Below are 21781 nucleotides of genomic sequence, written 5' to 3'. Positions count from 1 at the left end.
TATTTTTCAATTTTTATGAGTACAGTGCATATAATGAATACAGTAATTCGGTAAACAATGGACTGGTGCAAAATGCAGTACAGTAATCCCGCATTTTTTGCGGATTTTTTGTCTACGGTTTTGCCCTCTCGCGGATTTTCTTAGCATTAATAAGTTCAACAAAAATATCCTTGAATATACAGAAAAAAAAAAAAAAATTGAAATTCCCGCAGCTTCCAATTGTAGCGCGGTAAACTCACGCCACCCTCTGTCCCTTTCCCGTGGCCCCTCTGCCAGTGTTACCATATCTAGCATAATTTTATTCTTTTAGCATAATTTTGATCAAATTTTCGAGTCTGGAATATTTTTTAGCATATTAGAAGTTTTAGAATCATTCTAGCATAATTTAGAATGGAATGGAATATTTTTAGAATAATTTTATAAAAGCTACAAATCAGAGAGAGAGAGAGAGAGAGAGAGAGAGAGAGACGAATAAGGTAAGATGTTTGAATAATTGGTTACTTTCAATTTGGGCTTGGTTGGGTTGGATTAGGTTAGGTTAGGTTAGGTTGGATTAGGTTAGGTTGTTTTAGGTTCAGTTCGGTTTGGTTCGGTTAGGTTAGGATAAGTTTGAGCTTTGTACTTTACCCATGAAACCTAGGTTTTTCCGATGGATTTTGGTATGATTCATTCGATTTTCAGCTTCATTTCAGTCGGAAATGACCATTTTCTGTGTTTTCCCCCCTCCCTATAACCCCCGATTCCCCAAAGATCCCTCATTATTTCAGGGGGATGGGGGGGGGCATATCTCAAAATCTGGTTATTTCCGACGGAAATGATGCTCAAAATCGAACGAATCACATCAAAATCCATCAGAAAAACGTAAGTTTCGTGGGAAAAAGCAGTATGGGTAGATACCGATATTTATCCTCTTACTGTATGTAGGTTCATTTTAATATTTTCATAGTAAACAATACATAATTAATATGTTGCACGAATATGTATAGAATTTTATCATTTAGCTTCAAGTTAGCATAATTCATTTTTTACTTGGAACAAATATGCTCAATCTAGCATAATTTTTTCATTGCCCTAGCATAATTTCGTTGTTTGGATATGGCAACACTGCTCTCTGTCCCGCATTCTTCAGTCCACGCCTGACTGCCTTAAGTGGCTGGTGTGCTTGTAACCACACTATGATATGAGCCTCTTGCCTCCCACTTGCTTTCCACATGGCCCCAGGACGTAAGCCAGCCTCACCAAAGGCTAATAATACAATTAGTAAGAACTCCAAAGTGACAAAACGATCAAGTTATGACCTTAGCAGAGAAAATTGTGTTACTGGACAAGCTAAGAAATGACCGTGCGAGTGTTTGCTATCACCAGTTAATGCATCTTTTTATTTTGTACTTTTTGTTAATAAATGTGTAGATAATTGTGTATTACAGTACGGTGTTTACGTTTTTCCTTCATAATGGAGTATGTGCTTTCAATCTTGTAAGAAGGTATTTCGGGCTGAGTATGGAGGTTTCGGGACAATTCGCAGTCACAACAAACGCAAAACAATTCGCCTTCATTAATGAAGATAGCTATGGGTGACGCTAGAATATAATTCAAAGGCGACTACAGCGAGGAAGAAACAAATAAATTATTGACTAAAGGTGCAACTAATAAATAATATCCAGAACCTACGCTACTGAACATAGACTGCTGGATCCCCCTGAAATATAGTTATTAAAGTATTGATTAATTAATAAGTATATTGATGAAAGTACTGATTAGTATATTTATAGAATGGCGGGGAATCGTCCAGGGTGCGAATTGTTCTGAAGGGGAATCGTCCATGTTTTGACGGGGAATTGTCTGACGGCGAATTGTCTCGCAATCAGTATGGACATGGACTGTGTGATGGGCAGCATGGTGGACACAAGTGCAAGTTTTCAATTGTTAATAGAGTATTCGCGGAATTGACTTTTCGCGGGGGTTACAAGAACGTAACTACCGCGAAATATGCGGGATTACTGTACTGCAAATTGCTAGACATTGCACACGTGCGTTATGACCATGGTGTGTGTTTACAAGGCAGTTTTTCAGGCGGAATCTCTTAGTGTAACCCCTAATGTGACTGGTGAGTACCTGAACTGTATTTACTGCTGTGATAGCCTTTGTATAGATTTGACTTGAAAATCAGAAATACGGGAAAAATCTGTAACCGGGAAGGTAAATTCCCCAAGCTACCCGGTTAACTGGGATTGTACTGTACTTCTGGACTCCTATTTCATAAAATTCACAAAATTTTCTATATACAGCATTTAAATCTTGTCCTCTAAGCTCATTTTCCCTATCAACTTCAAAGAAATACTTCTTTAGGTCTTGATAATTTCCCTTTTTATAGAGTAGGCTCTTTTTGTAACTGTCATTGCTGTTTACTATGTCATATGCTATCCTGAAGTTATAATTTAGTACTGCATGATCGCTTTTGCCGAGTGGAGGGTGATATATTAAACTGTCAATAACATTTTCTTGCCTAGTAAATATTAGATCTAGCACTGAAGGTACATCAAGTCCTCTTTTTGTGGTGGTTTCCCTCACATGTTGCATTAAGAAAAACTCTTGTACGAGATCCAGGACCTTTTGGTCCCAACAGCTTTCTTGGCTATTTATATCTAGAGTATTCCAATTTATATTTGTATTGAAGTCCCCAGTTAGTATAATTCTTTCCAATTTCTCTTCCATTTTATGCAGCAATGATCTTATACTCTGAATTGTACTCTCTGCCAGGTCCTCATATTCGTCTCTTTCCCATGTGTTTGATCTGGGTGGCATGTACAAATTGGCTACAATTACTTTACCTTCAGATGTGTCGATCTCTACTGCAATCAGTTCTACTTTTGATGGTATATCTAGTTTTATTTCCTTGACTTTTAGATTTTTCTTAGTTAATATTATAATTCCTCCTCTTTTTTTTAAATTTCTGTCTCTTCTCCATATATTGTATTCCTCTAAGTTTAGTATGTCACTGGATATCCTTGGTGTTAATTTTGTTTCAGTTAGGCATATTATTTGTGGTTCATTTTCTCTGACATAGTCATTCATCTCTAGTAATTTAGATACCATTCCATCCACATTTGAGTACATCAACTTTATCATCTTGTTTATATACTTGTCATGACATGGTTCTACTACCTTCCTCCTTTTTCTTCCATCCTGTTTGTGTTACCACTTTCGTACCTGCAATCCTATTACTCTGTAAAAAAATTTCTTCTTCTCCTCTTCTGATCTTCCCTCATTTTTTGTTTTTGCTTCCTCCCTTTTCTCTTTCAGTAATTCCAGTTCCTCTTGTGTTAGGCATCTTTTTATCCGTACATTTTTTAACTCCTCTTTTTCCATAAGATTCTTTGCATTTTTTAGTATCTCTTCCACAGTGTTTACACTCTGGAAAGTCACCTTTAGAGGTCTTGTCTTGCTTTTCTCGTATTTCCCTAACCTTTTGTGTTCCTCTATGTCTTTACTACAGATTTCCTCTGATACTTCTTTCAGTAAGCTCATTACATTTGCCATCTCCTTTTTGTCTCTTGTGATCTTGTTTTTAACTTCTTCCTCTTCTATACCAGTGATTACTATTGATTTGTTTATCTCTACTGAATCTCTGACTAACTTAGGATTGTTTTGGATTATTCTTTTCACTTCCTTTTTAATGCTTTTTTCCTCCACCCTTGTTTCTAAGTCTTTCTTTACTTTCATCATTTCTGCATACTTGGTTTCTACATCATTTTTGTAGCTTTGCACAGCTTCATTCACCTGTGTTATCTTCTCAGTATCACTGCTCTGGTCCATAAGACTGCTTGCTTGCCTAATTGTCTCTGTGTCATTTTTTAAGTCTTCCATAACACTCTCGTGATTGACTACTGTACTTGCCATTTCACTCACTTTCTTCCTAAGAGTACTCAATTCCACTGTTAGTTCACTGATGGTTGTGTCTTTCTTATTGGCCTCCCTTCCTAGTTTTTCTATCTCTTCCTTTTGCAAGTGCATTTGCTTCTTTATTTCATCAATTTCATTTTTGAAAGCCATTTCTAGTTTGTGTACACGTTCAACCAGTCTATTGGGAGTCTCCACTTCAACCAGTTCTTGGTAGAAATCATCATTTTGCTTTTTACTTTTATCCCTTTTCTTTTCCAAATTTGTTTTACTGTGTGTGTGTGTTCTTACCTAATTGTATCTTTACAGGAATGAGTCAAGCTCGTACTGTCCCGTGTCTTAGACCATATTTATTGTACATATCCTTAAATTTGTGAATTGTTTTGGCACACACTATTTCATTCGGTAGCGCATTCCATTGATCAATGGCTCTGTTGGGGAAACTGAATTTCCTTACGTCTTTATCACCTCTCTTCTTATGCAGTTTTTTGCAGTGTCCTCTTGCTGATGCTTCTCCATATGTTAAGTAATCATTTATGTCTATTTTCTCCTTTCCTGATATGCACTTATATGGCATTATCAACTCACCTCTTTTCCTTCTCTCCTGTAGTGTTGGTAGATTCAGTTTATTTAGTCTTTCTTCGTAGCTTAGGTCCCTTAAGCTTGGTATCCATCTTGTAGCGGCCCTTTGAACTTTTTCAATCTTGTCTATATGCTTTTTGAGATGAGGACTCCAGACTATTGATGCATATTCCAGGGTTGGTCTAATGTCTCTGTCCAGGCTATTCCACAGGACAATGTATCTGTGTGGAAAACTGTATTTCTTGATATCCTTCATGCGACTGTCTTTTTCAATTTCTTTCCATGTCCTCTTGTTGCTCCACTTTCCCATATAAACAGATCTTCTCTGTCAATTTTGTCCACTTTAATCATGGCCTTGAACACTGCAATCATATCACCCTTCTGTCTTCTTCCTTCTAAGGATGGCAAACCCTGCTTTTCTAATCTTCGTTTGTATGACAGATCTGTCATTTTGGGGGCCCATCTTGGTTGCTGCTCTTTGTATTCTCTCAATCTTGTTTATATGTTTCTTTTTGTGAGGAGGCCATACCACTGCCGTATATTGTAACCTGGGGTGGATCAACGCCACTATCAATTTTTTAATCATCACCTAGTCCATGTATTGAAATGCCCCTCCTATGTTTGTCGAGAGCTTATATGTCTCTCTAACAACCTTGTTAATGTGTTTTTTGTGTAACAAATTATCCTGGATCAACACTCCCAGGTCCTCCTCTTCTCTTGCTTTTGTGACTGGTTCCTTTCCCATCAAATAATTCAGTGATGGCCTCTTGGTACTTTTAGCTATTTCCAATATTTTGCTTTTTTTTTGCATTGAATTTCATTTTCCACACCCAGCTCTAATCGTAAATCCTGTCTAGATCTTCCTGCAGCATTTTACAATTCTCTTCAACTTTCTACTCTCCTCATGATCTCTGAATCATCTGCAAACAGACTTACGTAATTGTTCATTCCATCCACCATATTGTTTACATAAATCAGGAACATTGCAGGCACAAGCACTGAGCCCTATAGGACTCCACTTGTTACTCCCCTCCACCCTGACATGCTATCTTTTATTACCATTCTCATCTGTCAGTCTCTCATGAAGTCCCTCATCCACTTCAAAAAGTTTCCCTTCAGTCCTCCTATGTGCTCCAACTTTCATATTACAGGTAGTTGCTTATGGGGTACCTCATCAAAGGCTTTCTCCAGATCTAAGTACAGTACCCTCGCGTCCAACACGCGTTAGTCCAGCACGATTCACGTCCAGCACGGAGAGCAAATAATTAGTATTATTTAATACGATTTAATTACTGCAACACGAGTGTGTTAGCATAACACGCACAGAGCTCCGAGAAGTGGGCGAAATCCGCAGAGTTCACCTCTAGCACAATCACCCCCGGTCCAACACGGTCATACTGGACATTCCCATGGTCTGATCAAATAGCCTTCCCCGCCCGCTATCGTGACATGATCGTGATGCTGCCCAATTAAAAACGCTTCTGTTGTCACGTGATGTTTTGTTTAAATTTCTCCCGCCACAGCGCCACTCAGTAGCATAATTCGCATATGAAGGTGCTTTTTTCTTGCTGAATTTTCTGCCCTTGTTACTGCATTTTACCCTGCTCACGATGCCTAGGAAGCCTTCTGAGAACCCCAAGACGCGTCGGCACCTCCCTCAGGCCACCAAGCTAGAAAGCATCGAGAGGAAGAAGAAAGGGGAGAGGAAAGTTGACATTGCCAAGGCCTACGACATGAATGAAGCCAACGTGAGGACCATAATAAAAAACCAAGACAAGATCCTGGCAACAGTGAAGGCTTACAGAGTGCTAGGACAGGCAGAAGCAGGACCTTCCATGGCTGTGGATGAAGATAGTGATTCTGAGTGTGATTTCGAAGGATTTATGAGGGAGGTTGAGGAGCAGCAGCGGCCATTACCCGCTAGTGATGCCAGCAGCCATCCTCCGGGGACCCAGTAGGACTACCTACAGCCTTAGATACCACCTTCCATTCCCAGCAAGCCCACCAACACTATCCTAAAAGGTTAGTTATCATTCATAGCACAGTACCATTTATTATAATTACAATAGTACCAATATATGTATAGGTATATGGTAGGTATTTAGGGTGACTTTTCCTAGGGTTGCTGACATAATTCATTTTTCCCCATAAGCTCTATTATTTGTCCAACACGTTTTTGGACCAACACGTGACCCATGCATGACAATATTACCGTGTTGGATGCGAGGGTACTGTACACACAATCCACCCAACTATCTCCTTCCTGTGGCATGTCAATCACCCTTGAATAAAAGCTCAACAAATCTGAGACACACAACCTTCCATTTCTGAATCCAAACTAACCCTGCCAAAATGTCCATTTCCTTCAGATATTTTATCCACTTGCCTTTCAAGATTCTCTCGCACAATTTTATGACCATGCTGGTCAGGGACACTGGTTTATAATTCAGGGGTTCTTCCTTATTCCCTCCATTGTAAACTGGTACCTCACTGGCCCCCTTCCATTCCCAAGGCATTTTCCTTTCTTCCAGAGTACACAATTAAACTGTAATTCTTATCTGCCAGTTGTTCGCTGCATTCCTTTAGTATCCAGTTAAAGATCCTGTCAGGCCCTGGGGCCTTCTGTACATCTTGAGTTTCCAGTAGATTATACACTGGCTGCACTTTCACATTTTTGTCTTTTAGCACTATATTTCTGGTTACTCTCTCTCCCTCCACAAACTCACTTCCTTAATGAAAACAAATTGGAAACTTTTGTTCATTAATTCAGCTTGCATTACCACATATTTGTATATCTTTCCTTCTACTTTCAGCTTGTTGATTCTTTCTTTGTGTTTCAATTTGCCACTGACAAACTTATAAAACAATTTAGGTTCCTTCTTATATTTGTCACTTATACCTCTTTCAAAGTTTCTTTCCTTCTCTCTACGGATTCTTGTACTGTATATTCATTTCTGGCTCCTTTGTATTCTTCCTGTGTTCAATTGTTACCTTTCTCCATTTTTCCATGCCGCATCCCTTTCTCTTTTTGCTATCACATACCTTTTGTTGGACCAATCCTTTTTCCAGTTCTCTCTCCCACTTACTCTTGGCGCATATTTTCCATACCTGAGTTGTAGAAGCCTAGAACGATATCCCACTTCTGTGTCTCTCTTGTTTCTCAGAATTCTCTCCAATCTGTTTCTCCAAAAAAGTTTCCTCAATCCTGTAAAGTTTGCTATCCCAAAGGTGTATCATTCATGCCTGTATGCCTCATCTCTTGGTGCCACATTTCCTTCTATCATTTGGAACTCAAGCACTAGATGATCACTTTTTCCTATAGGGCACAGATATTTCAAAGATTCAGTTACGTCTGGTTCTTTAATTAGCAGTATATCTAGTCTTGCTGGTGTGTCATCACCTCTAAATCTCATCTCTTCTTTGACCCACTGGGTCATTGCACTATTCATTGTTATATTTAACAGTATACTGCCCCATGAAACTTCACTACCTCCAGTGTCCCACTCCTCCCAGTTCATCTCTTCACAATTAAATTCACCCACCAAGATTATATTGCTGCTTTTCTCAATGACTTTCTGTATTAACCTATTTGTGTTCTACAGGATTTGAGCTAAGCTTGTGTTGTCCCGCCTCCAATGATATAATTATCCAACTCTGCTTTGAAAGCATACATATTCTCTACACAAACCTCATTTTCATCCAAATGATTCCCTTTTGGTTATACGTTTCCTTACATCACCCAAACAAGTGTGTATTGTTAATTTAAAACTGTCTTCTTGTTCTCCCTCACCTCTTCTGACATAATCTTCCCTATCAATGTTCTCTATTCCATGGATACACTTATACATAAATATCATACCTCTAGAGCTTTTACCGATACAATTCACCTACCTGATACAGTAATCCCTCAATTATCCAACATAACAAAGCCAAAGGCATGTCAGGATAGTAGATCTGTCTGGATAATGGACTTCTCCCCTAGCCCCCCTTCGTACATACCCTAACTTTGAATGCCATTGTAAAAGGTCACTATAGTACATCGTACAAGACTTATTCCTGTTGTTTAACACTATTCTATCTGGTCGAGAAGACCTATAAACCACAGCCAAGCAATTACCATGTCATTTAGGGTTGAGTTGGCCAAGTTGTACAGTACTCCCTTAAGAAGTGGGAAATCAACAATCCCACATCAATCCTACCCAGGATCTTCCCCTTCTTCTCCAGAGGCAGCACTACCCTCTTCCTTTTCCCTGGTGGAGGGACCATCACCGCACACCCTAAGAAGCGGAATGCAAGGAATAACAAGGTCTGAAGCAGGTTGAGAACAACCACAAAAGCCACCACATGTACTGCCACAGCAACTGTCTGAGAGGATCGCCAGGTGGGAACTGGGAATGACCGAGGGGGTCTCTATTGGATGCTGGATGAACTATCAAGCCAAAGAGTGCGGTGCCACCGGGGTTATTTCCACCCAGGCAGGTGAAAATGTTTCCATGGTCATAATTTCCATCAAGATACAAGCATTCTGTCAGGATATAACCGAAAAATTTATGTATAATGGTTTAATACAGCCAGATCACAGCATCCAGATAATGGATTGTTCGGATAATGGACGTGCGGATAATCGAGGGATTATTGTACATCACAGATATTTGCATTTTTTCCAATATCGAAATGACACCGATATTACTGTCAATATCAGGATATAAGATATGGACGGAAGAAATATTAAAATGATTTTTATTGAAGATCTCATTAATTCTTTTGCCTGATTATCTGTGAAAGAATGTTGTTACCTTGACACTGTTTTCAGCTTAATAAAGTCTTACTGAAAACCATTAAAGGTTCAGAATAACAAATGAATGAGTGGGACAGAAGAAAAGGAAAAGAAAGAAAAGAACTGAAGGCCAAATTCAGCAAGCTGAGTGAGGTACACTCTACTGAGTACTGGTGGCATGTACGTGTGATGGCCATGTGGGTTTATGTACATAAATGTACACCCACCCACACCCATTAGTTATAATATTACAGTACATCCCCACAGTACGTGAGTTCCGAGTACACGATCCTTGTACAGGAGGACCTTTATTTATTTTTTTTTATTTTAGTGTATTTTTTATTAGTATGCAAATTGAACTCCTTGTAAGCGAGACGGGCAACAAAGAGTGGCCCAAATCCGGGGTTATCCAGAGTACGCGACATTGCCTCCCAAGAAGCAATAATGATTTATGAACGAAGTGACAGCATTACACAGTGAAAGTGTCGAAAGTGCTGGTGACAAAATTGGTAAGGAAGGTGGTGTGTTGGGTGGTGTGGTGGGTGATGCAGGATATGCACGCTAGGTGCCTCATCCTGCCTCGGATCCTCTTCTTACCTCCATCACACCTGTTGTCCTCTTGGGTAAAGGTGAACAGCCATATTCTTGTTGGTTTAGTTAAGCCATATCCTTGTTGATTTACCTAGTAAAGCCATAATTTTGTTGGTTTACTTTATCTCAGGTAATATGTCTTAGTTTCCCTGTACAGTACAATACTTAGGTCTGAAAGGCGTCTCAAGGGTTGCCCATGAAGGGGGGTGCCGTCCATATGTAAGCTTTCCCATAAGTTTATGTATTCACATTCCTAGTACGCGACGTCCTCTGCCGCCCATATAGGCGCGTACTGGGGGAATGTACTGTACAGTATTTATTTAGCCATAATATTTAACAGTTGTTCTTCTCATTGTTGTCTGTAGAAAGAGGTGATTTAGTGCACTAGATGGGCATAATAAGGGGACAGTGACTCTGAGATGAGGAAATGAATGATATTTGACAATTTTGTTTGTAAGAAACAAATGTTCGTGTGCAAAAATGATGTGCAGATCTGAGGGTAAATTCAGAATGAATACTTACCTTGGCAGAAGACACTGTGACCATAAAGCATTGTTCAATTCAACCACAGAACCTTCATTGTTAATTTTCTCAAAGTAAATAAGATATACTTGACTGGAGACTGTCTTAAAATCTAGAAAAGCATGACATTTTTATATGTGTAATGTGATCCAGTACAGTACAGTATACTACCTATGTATGTACGGTAGGATCTCCCTGATAACGACTTCGACAATAATGTTTTCGGCAATAACAGTAAGTTAAAATAGATACCCAGTTTCTATAATAACGTTTGGATTCACATGAATAATGGTTATTTCACAAATGCCAAGTTGTTATACTACAAATATGTCATTAACAAGATGAGGAATGAAACAGACAAACAAGAAGAGGTGAAGGAAATTGCCGAAAATGTGAGCAGTAACAAGAAGGAGATGGAGGATCCTCCCCTCACCACCTCCCCTGACTCACCCGCCACCATCCCCTCCACCTCCACTGCCCCACCTGACTCACCAGCCACCTCTCCCTCCACCTCCACAGCCCCACCTGACTCACTGGCTTCACCTGGCATAACTGCAACCCCGACCATAATGACTGTTGCTGCATTCTAGAAGAAATATAACATTCGACAGGCCGTAAATTTCTTCATCAAAGCCTGGAACAATATGACATTGGCAACCGTTAAACAAGCATGGTCAGTTCTCCTGCCAAAACTTAAGTCTGTTGAGACAGAGAGAAAGCAACCATCAGAATAAATGACTAATGATTGGACTTGTAAATCAGATTTCAAGAAAATGCCAGAAACAGTATCACGACTGAGTGAATGACCACCATCAGTCACTCATCACTCGCTTTCGTTCACAACGCTGGCCAGCTGAGGAAGAACAACAGAGAGGGGTTGAGTAGATGATGACACTGATGACACTGGAGACTTTCCTGATGACTTTGACTTTGTGGGGTTTGATGATCTGTTGATGGAAGTAGGTGACCCTGGCATGAGAGGAAGGAGTGGGGACAAGGCCAGTGAAGGGTCAGGGGGTACACCGCAGTAGCCTCCATGCTCAGGCCTCGAAACAATCATCACACCAAACACCGTATTAACTCATTTAAGGTGAGTCTTATATTATTCATGACAATTTAACAACTAATCTTATTATTTCAGAAAAAAAGGCAGTGATAGGAGGGGTGCACTTGGGAAAAATGGGTAAAAGTCGTGGGTGGCGGCACCAATAAACCCATTATACATGTATTTAAATGTCACGCAAATAATGTTTTCGCTAATAATGGCGTTTTTCTGGCACCAATTAGACATTATTGGTGAGATCCTATTGTAGTTGGTATAAACTGAAATTAGTCATTCAAGTTATCTTTTATGATGTGCAGTTTTAACCCCTTAACTGGTGGGCATCACTTACATGACGCTTGGGAGCAAGGGATCATACAGCGGGGTGTCACTTTTGTGATTCTGTGTTATTTTGAATCCACCGTACTTTCAAGTGGTGGCTTGTATCATCTATCAGTACTGCCAATGTCCAACACTACTCAGCACTCCTAATCTCATTTGTACTCCCATCCGTTATTGAAAATTTAGCCATTTCTCCCCGTTCTTGACTCCCCTTCCTACCTCCCCTTCATTACCCTATCCTCTCGCCTGCCTGGCCGTGCTACGCTAAGTAAATCTTCCCTGGAATTTTTCACTGATTTCATCCATTGAAATAAGCCCTATGCCCTATTCTTATACCAAATAATATATACAAGAAAGAAATAAGGTAAGTGAGAGTGCCATACACCTAGAATTGGCTAATTATCACCTGACAACACCTCACGTGCACTCGTTCGCTAATTTTTGCTGTTAATTTCCCTTTGAAATATGCTGTATAATCTATTTTCATAATAAAAATATATATCAGAAAGGAAGGGAGAAGCCTAAGTGATATTTACATTCACCTGGAACTACCTAATTATTGCAGGCCACCACACTGTATTCTACACTAAGTAAATCTTCCCTGGAATTTTCCACTGATTTCATCAATCGAAATAAGCCCTATGCCCTACTCTCATACCAAATAAATATGCAAAAAAGAAATAAGGTAAGTGATAGTGCCATACACCTGGAACTGGCTAATTATCACCTGACAACACCTCACGTGCACTCATTCGCTAATTTTCGCTGTTTATTTCCCCTTGAAATATGCCGTATAATCTATTTTCGTAATAAATATACATATAAGGAGGGAAGGGAGAAGCCTAAGTGATATTTACATTCACCTGGAACTACCTAATTTATAATGTATTGTCTAGATTTCCTGCCAATCATTTCACCGCTATATATTAGCAGCTGTCAAGAGGCTGACGTTGGCAGTAATGCATTTCCCTAGGTAGGCCACCCAGGCCCTCCCCTATCAGTTCACTGTCATCTTCCAATGTGAAGGTACATCTGTTTGCTCCTGCTAACTTCAGCCACTTTTCACCCCCATGCAATGGGCCCTGTGACCTTTACCCCCTACTAAACCTCGTGTGGAAAGAGCTAAAGGGCTGACAATTGATAAAAGAGTGACTACGATCTTTTTTTATTGAGTAAAACAGTGCAAGTGGAATTGTAAATAATGTGTAAACAGCAAGTGAAAGTAATGAATGTAAATATACGAGAACAGTGGAAAATAGTTTTATAAGTTACTTCAAGTGACAGTGCATAACACAGTGTAAATAAAATAGAAATGTAAATAATGTAAATAAAATAGAAATGTGAATAATGTAAATAAAATAGAGAACGTAAAAAAAATGTAAATGAGTAGTATTATAAGAATACGAGTATATACCCTAGGAGTAATGAAAGTGAACGTTTCACTCTAGCATGTATGAATACTATGAGTTATGAGAGTGAAGGTGAAAGTGACATTCACTCTCAATGCTAGTATACAGGACGAGAAAGTGAATGCTACGTATTTTACTGAAAGAAATTGAATCCCTACAGTGACAATAAACTACTATTACTGAAGGAAACTTATGGATAAAGACTGTAGATATATATAAGTGTTATATAGTAAGAGAAATATAAACTGTGAGTGTTTTTATGAATAATAGACAACACTAGCTGCGAACGATCTGAAGTGGGATGGTCATACGCCCTCGTAATTTTCATTGCTTTCACAGTGTTTTTTGGGGGGAGTATGGATTCCAAACTATTTGAGAATCATAGATTAGTGTTTCTAGTTATAATATCAGGCTGTGGTATCATATTACAAGTTGTCGGGAAGTGTAAAGTGGAGACTTCGTTACCCAACTTCAGAGGTCTCCACAAGTCCTACGGTACTCGACGAAGGCTCAACAAACACCCAAGGAAAAAGCTGAAGGTATGTGCCATAAGTATATGTGATTTTAATATTCTAGGACTAATAACTGATTTTTGGCAAATATTTTTAGAGAGACTGTCGGAGCGCGAATATGCCCGCGGGAGCCGCAAGTCAAAGCAAAACAAGCCCGCGGTGTATCATAATACAGTATAAGGACCAGTCCTTGACTACTTGTGTGTTAAATCCAATCTCAGGGATTAAAGCAGATATATTTTTCTACTATGCATTAACTCTATGTTGGTCTGGCCTGAGCTGAATAATGATCAAAATGTTGTGTACCTTTTAATATAAATGTTGTTACATTTTATGGCTAATGGCCAGCTGGCCAAGATTTTACATACAGGCCTACCCCGATATCTGGCGGTGTTGCGTAGCAGTGGGAGTGTTCGCACAGTGAGTTGCCAGATATCAAAGCTATTGATAAACAGTACTCATGCTAAACAATGAGACATCAAACATCACATGGAGAAAGGTAAGGAGGTGGGAGGTGTGGTGCTGAGATGCATTCAGGGCAACAGACACAGCGAAAGTGGGAGAGTGGACAACTGTGGGCCAGGCAGGCAGCGCAATAAGAGGGGGTGGGGGAGTGCAGGGGGACGAGGAGGGAGACAAGCAAAGGTGGGGGAGGGCAGGGGTACAAGGAAGGGGACAAGTGGGGATGGGGGAGGGCAGAGGGATGGGGAGGGAGACAAGCAGGGGTGGAGAAGGGCTGGGGGATGGGGAGGGAGACAAGCGAGGGTGGGGGAACAAGGAGGGAGACAAGTGGGGGTAAGGGTGGAGAGAATGAAAAAGGAGACAAGCAGAGGTGGGGGAGGGTGGGGGTACAGGGAGGGAGACAAGTGGGGGTGGGGGAGGGCAGAAGGACAGGCAGGGAGACACACATGGCAGTGCTAAGTGTGGCGGGGGATGTAGGAGGGACGGGGGAGGGGGGTTGAGGATGGTAGGAGATGCAAGGGGATGGAGGGAGGATGGGGAGAGCCATGAGCACCACCATATCCACGTTCAGATGAGCTCATTTCAAACCTAGGGAGCAGCAGTGTGTTCAGACTAGTGAATTGACAGCCATTCAAACTGTGGATATGTTCCCCCAATTTCTTTTGTTCAGTGTAGTGAGTGTTCGGTTATTGGGGTGCCAGATACTTGGGTATTCCTGTATGGTATTTTCAAGTATAAATGCAGCTTTCTAATATCTGGTTAATGACCGGAATCATACATTCATTAGGCATCTAATATACAGTTAATTACAGTACCCTCGCGTCCAACACAGTAATATTGTCATGCATGGGTCACGTGTTGGACCAAAAACGTGTTGGACAAACAATAGAGCTTATGGGGAAAAATGAATTATGTCAGCAACCCTAGGAAAAGTCACCCTAAATACCTACCATATACCTATACATATATTGGTACTATTGTAATTATAATAAATGGTACTGTGCTATGAATAATAACTAACCTTTTAGGATAGTGTTGGTGGGCTTGCTGGGAATGGAAGGTGGTATCCAAGGCTGTAGGTGGTCCTACTGGGTCCCCGGAGGATGGCTGCTGGTCTCACTAGTGGGTAATGGCTGCTGCTCCTCCTCAAACTCCCTCATAAATCCTTCGAAATCACACTCAGAATCACTATCTTCGTCCACAGCCATGGAAGGTCCTGCTTCTGCCTGTCCTAGCACTCTGTAAGCCTTCACTGCTGCCAGGATCTTGTCTTGGTTTTTTATTATGGTCCTCACGTTGGCTTCATTCATGTCGTAGGCCTTGGCAGTGTCAACTTTCCTCTCCCCTTTCTTCTTCCTCTCGATGCTTTCTAGCTTGGTGGCCTGAGGGAGGTGCCGACACTTCTTGGGGTTCTCAGAAGGCTTCCTGGGCATCGTGAGCAGGGTAAAATGCAGTAACAAGGGCAGAAAATGCAGCAAGAAAAAAGCACCTTCCAATGCGAATTATGCGACTGAGTGGCGCTGTGGCGGGAGAAATTTAAACAAAACATCACGTGACAGCAGAAGCGTTTTTAATTGTGCGGCATCATGATCACGTCACGATAGCGGGCGGGGAAGGCTACTTGATCAGAAGTTTTCATTGGCTATCATCATCATGGGAATGTCCAGTATGACCGTGTTGGACTGGGGGTGATCGTGCTAGAGGTGAACTCTGCGGATTTTGCCCACTTCTCGGAGCTCTGTGCATGTTATGCTAACATACTCATGTTGCAGTAATTAAATCGTATTAAATAATACTAATTATTTGCTCTCCGTGCTGGACGTGAATCGTGCTGGACTAACGCGTGTTGGACACGAGGGTACTGTACCAGAGTTGGCACGGGCCGAACAGGGTAGTACTCCCGAGTGGAATGGGAATGCTGGTGATAGGGAGAGCTGGAGCTCCTGTTTCACTAGCTATCTAACCATCCCCCTTTGCTGACCTTTTCAGTGTGACAGTAACGTGGAGAGTAGACCAGTATACTCTCTCAAACATTTCCTCTATCTGTCTATGCACTACACCACATGCACTTTACATTTCACACAACGTATCCCACTACGTTACAGAGGTTGGCGCCAGCAAGGGCATGCAGCCAGAAAACTTTGCCCCCGCTACCTAGTGGCGGACTTCTGGGGGGAGGCGTGGCGGGGGTTCCGTTGGCATAGATTGTGAGTCCAGGGCGAGATGGGGCTTGGGCCTGTGCTAGAGGGTACAGGGCATTGTGGTTCCCAGGCTGCCGCTTCCGCCCAATAGAGAGGGGCCCGAACCTGGGAGTTGCGCCCCAGGAGGCTGCCCTATCAGTGGGTGTATAATGGCGGGATGATTGCAGTGCCAAGGCGCGGTTGGAGGGTGTCCCTGCAGCTGTCCTGGCGGGGTGCCCCGAGGTCACTACCACAGCCACTGGTAAGCTGGTGGGCTAGGGGTCCCAGATCCATTGCCTGGACGTGGGACTGTGCAGTGAGTGGGACTTGTGCTATGTCTGTCCCCCTTTATTAATACTGAAGATGACAAAACAAAATAAGTTTCAAAGCAAGCCTGAGGACAGTAAATCACCCATGGGGATGAGGGTGGGTTCACGGAATGTGGGAAGTTTGAAGGGAAGAGCGGGGGAAGTCGTTGAGGTATTCAGTAGGAGGTGGGTGGATGTGGCGTGTTTGCAGGAAGTCCGGTACAGGGGTGGATCAGCCAAGAAGATTATTGGGAAGGATTGTTGCTATAAGTTGTTTTGGCAGGGGGGGACAGATGGATATGGAGGTGTTGGTGTGATGGTTGCGGAGAAATGGGTGGAATATGTTATGAATGATTTGAGAGTAAGTGATAGGATACTGGTAGTGAAAATTCTGTTGGGTAGAAAGGTAGCTGGGATTATATCGGCATATGCACCACAGGCAGGATTGGATGAAGCAGAGAAAGATAGAGTTTGGGATGATTTAATACGTGTAGTGGGTGGTATGCGGGATGATGAGATAGTGATTTTGGGAGGGGACTTAAATGGTCATGTAGGTGAAGGAGTGCATGGGGTATGTGCGTATGGTCTAAGGAATGCAGAAGGGGAAAGGATACTCGAGTTTGGGGAGGCAATGGAAATGATTTGTGTGCAACACATATTTTAGCAAAAGAGACAGTAGGTTAATTACGTATGAGTCTGGGGGAAATAGGCGGTGGCTCAGTCGGTAGAGAGGTGGGCTACAGTCCCAAGGGACCCAGGTTCAAATCCCGGCTGGGGCAGGGAACAGTTTAAGGATTTGAATTACATTAAATCAGGCTTTACTGATCTACCAGAAGCCCCGCCGACATGTCGTAAAAATACCCCCGCTAATACCAATACACCAGTCCTGTATGAGACAGCCCTAGCATGTATTCAATATGGACGGTGGGTGTTAGCGCCGAAGTGGTGACATGTAGAGGTGCATGGTATGTAGGAGGACTGCTGGGCCTTGATAGCAGGCTGTGAAGCCTATGCCCAGAGTCGGACACATAAAAAAAAAAAAAAAAAAAAAAAAAAAAAAAAAGATAGATTATTTTCTGGTTAGGAGGGCTGATAGGAGGTTAGTGAGGGATGTTAAAGTTATAGGAAGTGAGGAGTGTGTGCAGCAGCACAAACTATTGATTTGTGATATGGTGTTTAAAGAACAAGTGATGAAAAAGAGGACTTATGTACCTAGAAGGAAAATATGGAAGCTGAAAAACCAAGTACAGTAGTAAGGGATGCCTACTATAGCGAGTTGAGGAGAGTGGTGGCTGAACAGGGAGCTGTAGACAGAGGTGTTAATGAACAGTACAGAGCCCTCAAGAACAATTTCTTGAGAGTTACTGATGTAACATGCGGTTGGACAAGAGGACCACCAAGACATAAAGTAACTTGGTGGTAGGATGAGGGTGTAGAAGCTGCAGTTAAGGAGAAAAGAAGGCTTTTCCGGGAGTGGAAGAAGGGTGGTAGCAAAGAGGAATATTTGGCTGCCAAGCGTAGGGCTAGAAGAGAGGTATACAGGGCAAAGTCTGAGTCACAGAGACTATTACTTGATAACCTAAATCATGGGGAAAGGAAAAATATGATATTTAGGGTGGCAGGTCAAGTGAAGAGGGATAATTGGGATATTATAGGTGAGCAGTGTGTGAAGAATGATGAAGGAAGGGTAGTGGTGAACAGTGAGAATATTAAAGATGCATGGAGAGAGCATTATAACCGGTTGTTGAATGAGGAGTCTGACTCGGACAGGGAAGGTTTGGAGCCAGCAGATCCAGTGTCTGGCCCTTGGCCTTTGATTGATACTGCTACTGTGAGTGAGGCAATAGGCAGGATGAGGGTGGGGAAGGCAGCAGGTGTCTCTGGGTTGACTGCCGAAATGCTGAAGGCTTCAGGCGATATAGGGGTGAGTTTAGTCACTGACCTGATAAATAGGATTATTTATGAGTGTGTTGTCCCAGATGACTGGCTGAAGAGTGTAATTGTAAATGTGTATAAAGGCAAGGGTGATGCCCTGGAAAGAGGAAATTATAGAGGTATAAAGCTTTTAGATCAGATAATGAAGGTAATGGAGAGAGTTTTAGAAGGTATGATTAGAGAAAGAGTGAATATTGATGAGATGCAGTTTGGGTTTATGCCATGTAGGGGGACCACTGATGCTATATTCATTGTTCGACAGATTCAGGAAAAATATATTGGTAGGAGAAAGGATCTTTATTTTGTTTTTGTTGATTTGGAAAAGGCCTTTGACAGAGTCCCTAGAGAGGTGGTGAAGTGGGCAATGAGAAAGCTTGGCTTGGAGGAGTGGCTGGTTAGGGTGGTTATGGCTAGGTATGTGGGTGCTCACACCCAGGTAAGAGTGAATGGAGATTTGAGTGATGAGTTTTCCATGAATGTTGGTGTGCATCAAGGGTCAGTCTTGAGTCCGATGTTGTTTATCATGGTACTTGAAGCCCTTTCACGTGACTTTAGAAACGGACTCCTGTGGGAGTTGTTGTATGCTGATGATTTGGTGTTGATTGCAGAGAACGAAAGGGAGGCGGAGGAAAGGTTTAGGAAGTGGAGAGATGGTATGGGGCACAAGGGTTTAAGGGTAAATGCAGATAAAACAAAAGTGATGATATCTAGAGGTGGTGGCGGTACTGTCAAAGACGAGGGAGAGTGCCCATGTGCAGTTTGCCACAAGGGCGTGGGAAGTAATTCCATCTTGTGCGGTGTGTGTGATAAATGGGTGCATAAGAGATGTAGTGGTATCAGAGGTAGACTGCGAGATAATGCTGATTTTATGTGTACGGTGTGTCGGGGTGAGCAGGTGAAGATTGTCAGACGTGAAAGGTTTGAACTTGCTGTTGAATCTCTTGAGTGTGTGGAAGAGTTTTATTATTTGGGAGACATGTTGTGTGCTGGAGGTGGGGCTGGAGCTAGCTCTGTGGCTAGGGTGAGAAGTGGTTGGAAGAAGTTGAGGGAGCTGTTGCCTCTCCTGACAATGAGAGGACTCTCCCTACGTGCTAAGGGGTCTTTGTATGCAGCATGTGTTAGGAGTGTAATGCTGTATGGTAGTGAGACCTGGGCAGTGAAGGAGGAAGATATTCGCCGGCTCAGACGTACAGAAATGACAATGATTAGGTGGATGTGCAGTGCGTCCCTGCGTCCAAGGCCTGGAGGGGCTGGGTTTACGATGGAAGAGTTGAGAGGTAGGATGGGACTGGAGTGTATTGGTGTTATGATGAGGAGAGGTAGATTGAGATGGTTTGGACATGTGGAGAGGATGGGGGATGATAATTGGGTGAGCAAGGTGAGAAATGTTAATATTGAGGGTGGGGTTATGAGGGGTAGACCGAGAAAGACATGGGACGAGGTTATTAAGTGTGACCTCAGGGTTAAGGGACTGAACAGGGAGGCTGCAATGCATCGTGCAGCGTGAAGAGCCGCCATTAGGTGATCAAGTCCGACACATGCAAGCATGTTGGAGCCTTTAAAAACAAAACAAAACTGAGTGTTGTATACCTTTAGGGATGTAAAAAAGTTATGGTATGTGCTTTATGTTCCCTATTATTTGGCCATAACATTGTAATATATAAAGGTATAGGGCAGTTATTAAAATAAAAAATTTATAGCTTCTTTAAAATAAATATCTAACAGAAAAGCTAACTGAATTGTGGCATTTCGATGCAGCCTAATATATTGATATATATATATTTTTAAATGGGAAACGAATGATAGGGATGTGCATTGAGCGACAGATGGTGATTGGAAATACCCTGTTTGAGAAGAAAGATATTTATAAGTATACATGGATGAGACAGGAGGGTGGAAGGGTTGTTGATAGAGCATTGATGGACTATGTGGTTGTGTCTAGGAATGTAACAGGAAGATTGTTGGATGTGAGTTCTGAGAGGGAAGGGTGGAGGTATGTCTGACCACTACCTGGTGGAGGGAAAGTTAAGAGCAGGTAAGAGATGGGTGAGAGCTAGAAGAAGTAGATGTGGCAGGGAGGTTTTGAAAGTGAGTGAGTTGGATAAAAGGGAGAACATGATAGAGTGTCAGGAGAAACTGAAAGATAAGTGGAATGCAGAGAAAGATCAGGAAACTGGCAGTATCGAGGAGGAATGGCAGTTGTTTAAGAGTGCTGTGGTGGGGCATGCGGAAGAGGTGCGTGGTGTGAGACGAGTGGGTGGTGGTGTAAGAAAAGGAAGTGAATGGTGGCACGGGGAAGTAAGTATGGATGTGGCTGAGATGAGACATGCATATGAAGTGTGGCTGCAGAGGAAGGATCAGCTGTCATATGAGAGGTATAGGGAAAAGAGGAATAGGGTGAGAAGGGCTGTGTGTGATGCTAAAGTGGCAGCAGATGACATGTGGGGTAGACGCTTGACTGAGAATTTTCAACAAAATAAGAAAATGTTTTGGAAGGAGGTGAAAAGGGTGTGAAAGGGAGAGTCTGGGAAGGAAGAGCGAGTAAAAGCATAGGATGGAAGGATGTTAACTGAGATGGATGCAGTAAGGAAGAGATGGGCAAAGCATTTTGAAAGATTGTTAAATGCTGAGGAGGAAAAGGAGGCTGAGCTTGTGGCAATGGAATGGAGCAAGGAATAAATGTGTTGGGAGAGCTGAATGATTCTTTGATCATGAAGGAGGAAGTGCTAGAGGCAGTAAAGGAGATGAAAACAGGGAAAGCTGCAGGTATGGATGGGTGTGCTGTGGAATGCCTGAAGGGTGGTGGAGTGACTATTGCTGACTGGTTAGTAACATTGTTGAATGTGTGCTTTGTGAAAGGTATGGTGCCAATTGACTGGGCAAGTGCTTGTGTGGTTGCGTTGTATAAAGGCAAGAGTGATAAGTATGAATATACTAGCTTTAGGGGTATAAGTCTGTTAAGTGTTGTAGGTAAGGTGTATGGCAGTATGGTAGAGTGTTAATTAAGGGAGTTAGAGAGGGTAAAGAGGGAGTGATTGGTGATGAGCAGTGTGGCTCTAGGAGAGGGACGGGATGCGTGGATCAGGTGTTTGCTGTGAGACAAGTGTGTGAAAAGTATTTAGCGAAAGGCAAGGATGTGTTTTGGGTGTTCATGGATTTAGAGAAAGCGTATGACAGAATTAATGGAGAGGCTTTCTGGACTGTTTTAAGACTGTATGG

At 42.0% G+C, this 21781-nt stretch overlaps 1 protein-coding gene across 1 annotated transcript in view; it reads right to left on the bottom strand.

Moving 5' to 3' along the window:
• The window catches only part of Camta (Calmodulin-binding transcription activator), a 1827966-nt gene that overhangs the window by 251924 nt on the left and 1554261 nt on the right, over window positions 1-21781 (bottom strand). The gene's annotated exons all lie outside the window — the stretch shown is intronic.

Source organism: Coenobita brevimanus, chromosome 87 (genome assembly GCF_032717465.1).
Source record: "Coenobita brevimanus isolate Jiangsu-jjx chromosome 87, ASM3271746v2, whole genome shotgun sequence".
Lineage (NCBI taxonomy): Eukaryota > Metazoa > Arthropoda > Malacostraca > Decapoda > Coenobitidae > Coenobita > Coenobita brevimanus.
This window is presented reverse-complemented; position numbering and strand designations above follow the sequence as displayed.